The sequence below is a fragment of the Rhyacophila brunnea genome, unplaced genomic scaffold (assembly GCF_057557595.1).
Source record: "Rhyacophila brunnea isolate RB1 unplaced genomic scaffold, BYU_Rbru_1.0 scaffold_13, whole genome shotgun sequence".
NCBI lineage: Eukaryota > Metazoa > Arthropoda > Insecta > Trichoptera > Rhyacophilidae > Rhyacophila > Rhyacophila brunnea.
In genome coordinates, this window is record NW_028232785.1 from 19,766,443 (window position 1) to 19,778,785 (window position 12,343).

General features: G+C 31.5%; 1 long non-coding RNA gene across 2 annotated transcripts; it reads right to left on the reverse strand.

Annotated features, from left to right (window-relative positions):
* Positions 1–5,180, reverse strand: LOC147076844 (uncharacterized). 2 transcript variants are annotated; one of them, XR_015069717.1, is made up of 4 exons: positions 4,969–5,180; positions 2,089–2,193; positions 1,668–1,772; positions 1–1,324 (listed from the first exon to the last, which is right to left on the reverse strand). It is a non-coding gene; the product is annotated as an uncharacterized LOC147076844 (long non-coding RNA). The 2 variants fall into 2 exon arrangements; XR_015069716.1 differs by lacking the exon at positions 4,969–5,180 and having other exon boundaries at positions 750–1,324; positions 2,089–2,201.
* Positions 5,181–12,343: the final 7,163 nt, after the last annotated feature.

Consider the following 12,343-nt stretch of genomic DNA (forward strand, 5'->3'; position numbering starts at 1 on the left):
ACCACTGTGGACCTTTTAATGAGTCATTAAACTACTGGACAATGTAAACATATTTTAATCTAACAAATCAACTTTGAAATTTACCTCAATTGACCATTTTATGTATAAACTTACAAAATGTCATAGATTTAAAATCGCATGAATGAATGAACCTTCAGCCTGCGGTATTTTTACATTTGTAAACAGATAACGCGTAAGTCAAAGGCTCTTTGCCACTATAAACCATTTTATGTTTCTTTAAACCAACGAATTGATTGGATCTGTAATCACAAGAATCCCATATATAAGGCTTTTAACCACTATGAAGCATTTTATGATTTCTTAAGCTAGAGGAATATTTACATTTGTAATCACATAACTCGCAATTGAAAGGCCTTTCACCACTATGGACCATTTGATGATTCCTTAAGCTAGCCAAATATTTACATTTATAATCGCATAAGTCGCATTTGAAAGGGCTTTCACCACAATGATGCATTTTATGTATTTTTAGGTTACTCCTATTTATAGTTGTGAAATTGCATGAATTGCATTTGAGAGGGTTTTCAAGTAAATGAACGATTTTATGTTTTTTAAAGTGACTAGATATCTCAGTTTTGTAATCACACGAATCGCAAATGAAAAGGTTTTTACTACTATGAACCATTTTACAAGTATGTTTCTTTAAGCTAATGGCATTATTACATCTGAAATTACATGAAACGCATTTGAAGGGCTTTTTACCACTATGAACCATTTTATGTTTTTTTAAGTTAGCAAATGTCACAGTTTTGTAATTACAAGAATTGCATTTGAAATGCTTTTTACCACAAAAAACCATTTTATGTCTTTTTAAGTTAGCAAATTTTACAGTTTTGTATTTACAAGAATCGCATTTGAAAGGCTTTTCAGTTTTTTTAAACTTTTGACGTGTTTTCAAACTGCCTGTACGAAGTCTAGTATTATATATTTTACATTTATTTTTATCGATACCATATGAAGAATTGTCATGCATCTTCTTGTGGTCCAATAGATTACGTTTGGATGAGAAAAAATTAAAGCACACGCCGCATACAAAATTCTTTCTATAAAATGAAGCCCTATCCAACACAAGGTAGACTTCTTGAACAGTTGCAAGGGCAATTTCCTTTTTTATATCATGTTCGTGGATCTCGATTTCATCATACGGCAGAACGGACTGAATCTCACACATGTCAGGTTGGGTATTGTGAAATTCGTGCAATTTGATTTTACTGGCAATTTCTTGGGATTTTTCTACAGATAATCTACGAGTATTATGTTGAGGATTAGTTTCAAATTCGTGTTTCAAAATGAATGGCATTTCCTGGAAATTAAAAGTACACATGAATGTTAACATACTAGTGAAGACTGTTTATATACAAAATAATTCGCAACAGTTAAACCAATCGCAGTTTAATAGATAAATCTGAGAATACCACGTGTCGTGGTTTGATACCATTAAGTAAAATGCTAAATAAACCAACATCATACTGATTCCAGTACCAAGGTTGATTTCAGGGAACACAGCAAACCACCCACAATTCGGTTAAAAAAGATAGGCGACAATTCGATTCGTACCGGGTTTACTCATTTAATAGTAAAACATTAAATATCAAAGTCCCCATTAATAAAAACCCCAGAAGAACATGAATGTACAATATAAGTACCTGTTTAACCAGATAGTATGCTGAGTAAGAACATCCAGGTAGCGGATCCTCATAGCTTAATGGACGCATTCTGCTTTGAGCATACACGGTATTGAAGACATCTTCCTGAAAACAGTAAAAGGACACTAAATATATGAAATTATATATTTATATAAATAAGTTATTTAAATTTATATTATCTTCACAGACAAATTACAAGAGAAATCCCCAGGCGTACCAGGCGGATGAACAGATCGAAAATTTTACACTGAAACTCTTCGTTGGCTCGTGATCGACGATTGGAGTAAAAGATTGCATCAAAGGTATTTAAACAAGATGGCAGTCAATTTAAGCAATAGTTCATCATTATCAGTGACAAAGCATATTATATATTTTTCGTTTAAACCCTAAAAGTACATGTATGTCCGAGCGATCAATATACCTGCTTCACGGGATTGGATTCCGAGTAAGAACATCCAGGTAACGGATCTAACTGGATTGATGGACGTATTGTGTTTTGAACAAACTCAGCATTGAAGTCATCTCGCTGAAAACAATTACAATACTTATAATATAAACAAATATATATATATATATATATATATATATATATATATATATATAACATTTATATAAGTGGAACCTATTTATTAGCCCGTGACATGACAAAACTATTAGGTTTTGTCATGTTCTTTTTTGTCACTGTTCTATTTTGCCATGTTCTATTTTGTCACCGTTCTGTTATGTCATGTTCTATTTTGTCACGTTCTGTTTTGTCCGGTTACCAAAATAGGAATATTCGGACGATTGGGATGAAATTTTGTATCGAAGGCGTTAGATTCGATTATAAACAGAGCGACAGACAATTTAAGCAATATTTCATCATTATCAGTAAAAATGCTTTTCTATTTTTTGTAATATTCAAAGTTTTTTTAATTGAAAGAAACTTCATTCAAATTATCATTAATTTATTGACAAACACCTGCCCTCGATTGTCAATTGTCAAATAACTTATTAAACATACCTACATAACTTGAAAACATCTCAGACATATACCTATCTAAAAACTGTTTTTTAAAAGATATTATTATGTCCGACGGAACTTGAACCTGTAACCACTTGATGCAGATCAATGTGTTTGACCAATTAAGCTACGGACGTTCTATCTAATAAAGACGAAATTATCAAGTCATCAGTTTTTATATGAAATGCTCACCTATCAAATTACCTACGTTATTGTTAGCAATCGGATTTTGCTTTTTAAATCAAGAGGTTAATTAAGTGTCTTAATTATTTACCGACGCTTACATCATTCCAAATTTTAATTATATCGTACATGCACTTGCTGATAATTTTAGAAACTATTCCTTTTGGTTACATGTAAATTGTACGTAAAATATTTCATCGTATCAGCATTAGACTTGATCATTATTATCGGAAAGGGATGACCGAATATTATACGGTCTCCAATTTTATTAGATTATCAGTAATAATGAACATTAATTCAATTTTCATAACTGACTTTCGCAAAATTTATGAATTCAAGAATGAAAACTTAACCCAACAAATAATCCAGTATATCGGCTAGGTACCTACTTTCAAAATTGGTTGGCCGCTGGCTTCCTGTAAACCGACAATAAACTTGTTTTATTTAGATATGAATTTTATATAAGTGCCGATGGCGCAAAGAGGTTAAACGGTCTTTAATATACAACCATATATTTCCGATACAACTTTTCATGTTGAAGTGTGTTACGGCAAACTGCATACATACAAATTTCCGGACACGATTCCTTCTATTCAACGAATAATTCACAATATCTGTCACTTTGGGATGTTTTCAATGCCAATGCACACTTTGGGATTATGGGATTATTTGGGTTATGAACACTTTGGGATGTTTTTAATCCCAAAGTGTGCAGTGTGGGTAATAGACCTAGGTACTAGAAAAAATCTCCTGTATATGTAGTGACTTGAACCTGTCAAATGGAAAGAAATAGTTATCCTTTATCAATAGATTACCTAGGTATTGTAACATTAAAAAATGAATAGGGTAGTCGACGAAAAATATATTTTCCTCTTCTTTGCAGTAATATCTAATATTCCGGGTCATAATGTAATGTTACATGAGTATATTTACTTGAAGCTTAATGACATTAATCAAATATAGTACGCTCTTGTAAAAATTTTAACAATAAAATAACAGTCTTTTCACCACAAATATAAATTATAACAAAGTGACAAATACAAATTAATCGCACGAAAAAATTAAAAATAATGTCGCTTTGAGGTTAGGTTAGCGTTTTTACACTGATTTGACAGTCGATAGGGAAAGTTATTTTACGTGCTGAGCCATTTCCGACTCAAGTAGAGAGCCGATACATTCACAACGACTGGTCCTACTTTTTTCCGACCCACCCGTTGTTGTCGATGGATGACCTGTCATTGCCTTTCATTTATCTATAAAGTGTTCATACTGACGCGTATGTCGTGTTCACACGGAGAATGGTTGTATTAGAATAGATAAGTTGCATGATAGATAATACACTAGAATTAACACACCTTCTACAAATGTAATGCATAGATCAAACCTAAATATTTTTTGGAAATCGATATTACCACCGGTTTTTGTGTAAAGGACTAGTCTGACTTTGACAGCTGATGAATAACAGGAATGTATATTATTTATTAATAACACTGATAGTTAATATATTTGATGTGAGAAGTTTTTTTATAATTCAATTTGAAACGAGAAAGGGCGAATTAATATGTCAAGCAATCTGGGATCTGATTTTGACAGCTGAAAAGTGGACCACTCGTTGCTTGTGCAAAAAGTTATGCTAAGGCTTTATTAATCTAAAGATGGCGGTGCCTGAGTGGAAATAGTTTTGTGACTATTTGAAACCTGTACAGTCAGGTACATATTATCTAAAATCTCATAAAATTTAACAGAATTGGTTACAAACAGGAAACAAGAACATTTTAAATATACAACTACCCACAATATTTACTATTCCACATAGGGTGGAAAACATGTGCATTTGGCTGACACACGGGTTTGTGACATGTTTGCTTGCGAGTTAATAGTACGCGTTGTATCGCCGACTATAGTCATGCCGCCATATTCCAATTATCACTAGGACTATTAAGCAATATTGATTCATTGTTTTGGCTACCAAATCTAACGCATTCCAGAAATACCATCAAAAGTGCGTGGTGTTATAATACAAATCCATGCATAATACTACAGAGTTATACACGATAAAATTAGATGCGTAGGTAACGCGAAATAAATTCATACAATACGTTTTTAAAAACTAACCTGAAAACCGCGACTGGTATCGTCAATAGCCTCTTGCTTTATGTAAGCGTCAGGAATGATTGGATCATTTGTTGGAGTATTTAACAAATGCATTATTTCAGCTTTTGAATCACTCTCATCTGGTTCGCGTTTTATATCCATGGTGTATTGGTGTGATGCGTAATTGGAACAGAAATCACCCGTAGCTGGCGTTACGACAGCAGTTTTACCATAGACAAAGCTATTGCAGTGGTATTGCCACATTTCCCAAATATTGGAAATATTAAAATCTTTTTCTTGCCTAAACATCATTAATATATAACAAATCAGTTATAGCCAATGTTTTGTTATTTAAACAAGTTTTTTTTAAAATACGGGAGAGCGGCGCTAAGCCTAGGGACGACACTGATTGTGATAACATAACAAACTATCGTAAGTAATACATAATACATACCTACATAATTAAGTATACATACAAAGATAGTGGTGTCCCTTGGGGATAGATACACCATAGCAGAGGTAGCCAAACCGTGGCGCATTGCATCTTTGCGCCCACTTATTCTTTTGAAGTAGGCGCCATAATTGAATCCATCTTCATATTTTCAACACCTGACCTGGGTGCTATCAGTTCAAATCATACAGCCTTATTAGTCACCAGTTCGTCCCATTTTTTTGACAGCTTAAAATTTATTGTAGGAATAAAATGAAATTATAACTGTTCATCTCTCAGTTGCATTATTGAAAATGAAATTAGATGAGCTTTTTCCAGATCAAAATGCTTCTGAAATCATTAATTTCGGTCGTTTATTACCCTGTGAACATTTTCCAGAGCTAAGAAAATTTGCAAAAAGTCATATTATGTCGCTTTGGATCGACATACAGTTCCATTTTTACAACCATTTTCACCCATGAAATTTATTAAAAGCAAAACAAGGTCGCGAATAACTGATTAAAATTTGAAGAATTCTCGGCTGCTCTCAGAAACAAATTTAACACCAAACATTAAAAGACTAGCAAAATTCAAATGCTCAAAAGCTCTCAGTGCTCCATCCCACTTAGTTCTCTCTCTCTCTCTTTCTCTATCTCTCTCTCTCTCATCACATCCGCCAACTGTCGTTAGGGTTGCCAACCATCCCTGATTCCCGGATGAATGCTAAATTGTCCCGGAAAATTAGAAAAAAACTATTCCAAAATTATCATCGTGTCAATCTGTTAAACGTTCTTCCAACGTACGTTCCTTTCCTCACTACTATTTAGACACATCAGTCACTTCTGATGCTGATGATAATTGTGTCTTTCATTTTGTCCACCCCTGCAAATCATGCTTACACAGAAAGAGTATTTAGTCACATGAACAGTGTGTGGACGAAGGCCAGGAATAACATGAATTACGACTTTGTGAAGGCGCAATTGCAAAACGACTTAAGGGGCGGCTGAAGAGATCGGTATTCAAATATAATTTAGTATGAAATGGACCTCGGCGTCGTACGCACGTTAATTTAAATCGATCTTTTGGCAAAAATCACTAATCATCGGAGATTTTATTTAAAAAATATATTATTATTACTATTGTCGACCTTCTACATTATTATTATTGTGGACAATCTTACATTATTATTTGATAAACAGCTGCACGTGTCCGCTGATCAGAAAACAGGGCTGTCAAAATAATATAATATTTGTAAAATGTTAATTTCATCATAGTTTTTAATCAAACCTGTGCAAGTACATACTGATAACTTGGGTGGATATCGTGGCAAACATACTATTGATATATCTACGGGTATATTATTATTATAACCCAATTCAAATTGAACATAGGTTGATACTCAAATACTATTAGGTATAGTATCTTTATGATTTCGAGAAAATAATACGATGGAATATATTATATAATCCATATCAATTATTTATTATATTTGCATGTATATAATATAGTGAAAAGGTCAGATAACTGTTTTCTCTGCAAGATAACATCAAAATTTATATAGACTTACTTAAATGAAGAATTACATTCATGAGTGAGCACGGCTCAAAGCTCAAAGTTGACTTTATATAACTAATAAAAATGCTGTTTGTTTCTACGAATAAAAAATCACGGCAATCAGAAAGGCCGGAAAATATGGCCGACAATGCATGATACACAAACATAAAATACACAAAATTACAAACACATACGAAGTTTACCGCACACGTGCAGACCACGTGATATTTGTTGACGCAAAATCGTCGCTTTCCAAAATGGCGAATTTGGTTGCCAGTTTTTACTGCGATGAATCAATGTGTTCCTTCCCGTCTTTTTTTATTCGTAGAATTGTTTACTATGTACACCGAGAAATTTCCATTAATAAAATCGGAAATGAGTTGGAATATAATGCAACCAAAACTGGAAAAATTCTATTATGGGTGTTTACTTTTTGAATTAGTTGACCCCAGAAAAACAGGTACATGCCACTACGTGAACCGCAGTGGATATTAGATGGACAAAACTTAAATAATATAAATATTATAAATAAAACTTAAAAAGTACAAAATAATTATGTCTTCGACAGCCCTGACGTTATTTTTTGCCTGCCAGTCCGACTGGCGAATAAAAAATAAATGTGTGTGGTGACTGTATGTTAATAATTATTTTTAGGCACTCATGATATAAATTATTTCGTCCATTGGCTTTACATAAATAATGGTAGGTACTACCTACCTATTGTTTCACTAGTTGTATAAAAGTAAAATTGCGCAATAAGTACCTATTATTTTTAATATGTTGGTCCTAAACATTAAAAATAAATACTATTCATTATTAATGTTTTTTGGATAGCACATGAAATAAAAATGTAGGTAGATATGCATTTCAACATCCTTCGTATGTTTATTTCTCGGACAATTTCAGGTTAAAAAGTTATTAATATATTATTAAGTTTATATTGTGGTAACCACATAATTGAAAATGTCACCATCATATTGGTTTCAATACTTTCTCCCAAACAGTTGATTAACAAATTGAATTTAGTAACATTTACGTACCTACCTATATTAGAAGATATTATTTTTTGGTCACCCCATTCTGTCTTCACGTCGACCGTGTTTATGATTTAAATTTAATTTAGAGACCATTTACATATGACACAAGCATTGTCGGCGACCTTTGTATATTGCTAGTAGACCAACAATTCCGGACCACATATAAAAAAATCATATTTTCAATTCTCAAGGGCAATTCTGTAGAGCTTACCCTTAAGAGCCCGATGAACAGGAACAAGGTCATTCATAGTTCATTCAGAGAATGATCTCAGAGTTGAAAGGACGTCATTTTAATTCAGTCTAACCTCAAAAACCTCTAACCATCGGGGATTTATTTTAAGAAACGCAATAATTATTAATTACAATTCTCGGGCGAATGAATATCATTATTATTATTATTATTCCCTTCAAACATAACATGTATGCGACGTAACCTGAAGCCGGCCGAACGAATACAGGGCTGTCAAAATAATATCAATCTAATTTTACGTTTTAAAAAGTTACAAATTTAAAGTTAAAAATGGCTTACTGAACAGATGAAATAATTACATAATTCCAAGCGTCAAACGGCATACAACATTTATCTAAAATAATTATGAAAAGACTGGCTGATTATGTTATGTTATTTTTGTATTGTTCTTATTTTTTTGCTTATCAAAATATTTCACATATTATCTGATGATGTGTATTTTGGATATATCGTAATATGTATCTTGTCTCATTAAAATTGATATTAAGTTGATATAGCATAGGAAAATCTGTAAATCATTAAAATGTTAATTTTGTTATAGTTTTTAATTAAACCTGTACTATTACATATTAGATTTAAACACTGTTGTACTATGTAACTTTTATAATATCAGATATCCTTACGCGAGATGGGCAAGATAAAAAATAAAACTGTAGGATGTCTGCAAAAGATTAAACAAAACCCAGCTCATTGGATACCCGAATGGTAAGCAACTGTATCTATATATTATATTTTTTCGCCAAATTGCACACAATTAAAAACACATCATAAGAATAAGTAATTAGTCTTTGACAGCCCTGGTCGGTAACTTTGCTATCTTCTCAGCGACGCTAGCTTTGAATAAAAAAATGTGTGGGTGTCTCTACGTTAATAATATTTTTTTATATAAATTATTTCTTGCAGTGGCTTTACTTACCAACAATAATTATTGTACCTACCTATTTTTATAAAAGTAAAATTGCGTTACTTGTTTGTAAAAGTGTCAAGACTAAATTAATTAAACTAATCGGGTAAGTAATAAAAAGTCATTAATTGAGTTAGCAGTAGTAACCAAGTAAATGGTAGAATTCCATTTTAAAAGAAATGAAAATATAATTAATTATATTTTTATTTCTTTTAATAAAAAGTCACTTTCTTTTTATAATAAACAGACATCACTATATTACACTTTTTTTTTTAAATATGCATTAGAATTAAACAATGTGTACCTATTTTTTTAATAATTATGTAATAGGTCTTACACATTCAAAATAAATACTATTCAATAATAATGTTTTTTGGATAGCACATGAAATAAAAATGTAGGTAGATATGTATTTCAACATCCTTCGTATGTTTAGCTCTCGGACAATTTCTGGTTAAAACGTTATTAATATATTATTAAGTTTATATCGTGGCTATCCATCATATTGGTTACAATATTTCCCACCAAACAGATGATTAACAAATTGAATTTAGTAACATTTACGTATATTAGAAGATATCATTTTTTGGTCACCCCATATTTTATTCACGTTGACAGTGTTATGTTATGAGAGATCATTATTTACTTTAGACCAAAGCATTGTCGGCGACCTTTGAATATTACCAGTAGAGCAACAATTCCGGACCACATGTAAAAAAACCATATTTTCAATTCTCAAGGGCATTTCTGTAGAACGTCCCCTTAATAGTGAATCGAGTGCAAAATCTCCATACTCTTAAAATACGGACTCACTTGCGAAAAGATTGATTGCAGCAAAAATTAAGAAAAAATATTATTGGAAAAACTCATAAAAATATGAACGTTGAAGGTATTATAATATTTAAAAAAAATATTTTTCATTATTATTATGTAATTGTAATATACCTATGTAGTTATGTACATACATATATTATATGTAATTAAGTTTCTGTAAAGGTAAAAAATAAAAAAAACAACTGTATTTTAAATTTTTCATACATAAAAAGTTTCCTCAGAAAACTAGGTAGGGAGGATGATTAGGATGTTCAGTTTTCAGCTATTTGTCCCGGAATCATCACAGAAAAAGTTGGCAACCCTAACTGTGGTCCAGTGTTCAACACCATCAGCGGGGTCCACGACAGCGATCACCCTCTCGTCCAAGAGATCATTTCTGACTATTAATTGTATATTGGTGCTCCAATAGACGTGTGTTTTTTTGAACTGGTATAAATTAATTAATTAAATTGCGTGATTGAGTTATTTCTTTTCCTCCCCTAAGCGACGCAGATCCTACACATATCCTATTTTCCAACCCCAACCGTGAACGTAAGAAGGTAGAAAAGCTGCTTGAGTTGTATGGCGCATCTAAACTCGTCTGTGAAAAAAATTGGGCCATGGTATGTAAAAGGTTGGCCACCCCTGTACCATAGGCATAAAATAAATAAGAGTAGGTAGGTAGTTATTGTAATTTTGTGAGTGTACATATCGTAGAAAAGAGTATTTTTGCATGCGGTGCGTTGAGTGGGTTAAGTTGATAATAATTAAATCGATGCTCTACTGTGCGTTATATGCAAGAAACATGACTTCATTTTACCGAAAAATATGGGCTCTCTATATAGGTATATTTTTCTGAGATGAGCACATAAATTATGCAATATAATAATTTGAGATTAACCAAGCAGTTCATCATTATCAGAGCAGACTGCCTAGTAATATGCTTTCATATTATTATAACAAAAAAACGGAAAAATCAAAATATCAAAAACAAAATTCAAATTGACTCATTTATTAGCATTAAGCGAACATTTCAAATTCTTATTAATAGTAATACTCAGTTATATAACAATTCAAATAATTAAAATTTAAAAAAAATGTAAGTACTGGATCCACTTTTTTTAGATTAATTAATTATACTGGTTTCGTCCGCCTCAAGGGGACATTTTCAACTGATATAAAATAAAATAAACATTAAATAATATCCGAATAATTCAGAAAAGAGACAAAAATATTTACAATAACATTAAGTAGCCTATACGACAATAGTAGGCACTCACATTTAGCAATTAAAAATTGATAATCAATCTTTTCCTTGAACTGATTTCATCAAAATACATTTTGTCCTATTAAGTCATTTAAAAAGTTATTTTGTCCACATAGTTGCATCAAATCAAGTTTTGTCCATACTTGTTTAATTAATATTTCCTAAATAAACTTAAATTCACCTTTTTGTTTTATTCTCTTCTTGTTAGACACACTCTCGGATAGCATAAATAGGTATATATACATTCTTTTATATTACCTGAATAATGAGATATCAGTGTTTTCCTTTTTCTGAAGAAAGGGAAAATGTGGACAAAATACGATTGGATAAGTTGGATATATTCAATAGGATACAAGATCGGAGAAGACAAAACATTCAATTGATCGTTCAAAAGTTTTGAATTAGATATATGTACACAAATACCTATTAATTTTTAGAATTAAATGTTTTTCCAACATAATATAGTTCCATTCAAGTGTAGTATTTTAAAATGATTCACAAGAATCGCATATATAAGTCATTTTACCACTATGAAGCATTTTATGATTTCTTAAACTAGAGGAATATTTACATTTGTAATCACATAGATTGCAATTGAAAGGCCTTTCACCATTATGGACCATTTTATGATTCCTTAAACTAGCGAAATATTTACATTTATAATCGCATAACTCGCATTTGAAAGGGCTTTCACCACGATGATACATTTTATGTATTTTTAGGTTACTCTTATTTATAGTTGTAAAATTGCATGAATTTCATTTGAGAGGGTTTTGAAGTAAATGAACGATTTTATGTTTTTTTAAGTGAATAGATATCACAGTTTTGTTATCACACGAATCGCAAATGAAAGGCTTTTTACTACTATGTACCATTTTACAAGTATGTTTCTTTAAGCTAATGGCATGATTACATGTGTAATCACATGAAATGCATTTGAAGGGCTTTTCAACCACTACGAACCATTTTATGTTTTTTTAAGTGATCAAATCTCACAGTTTTGTATTTACAACGCATTTGAAAGGCTTTTCACTACTATGAACCATTTTATGTAATTTTAACATTGAAGATGTTACAGTTTTGTAATCACAAGAATCGCAAAGATAAGGCTTTTCATTTTTTTTTCTTTTTTTCTTTATTT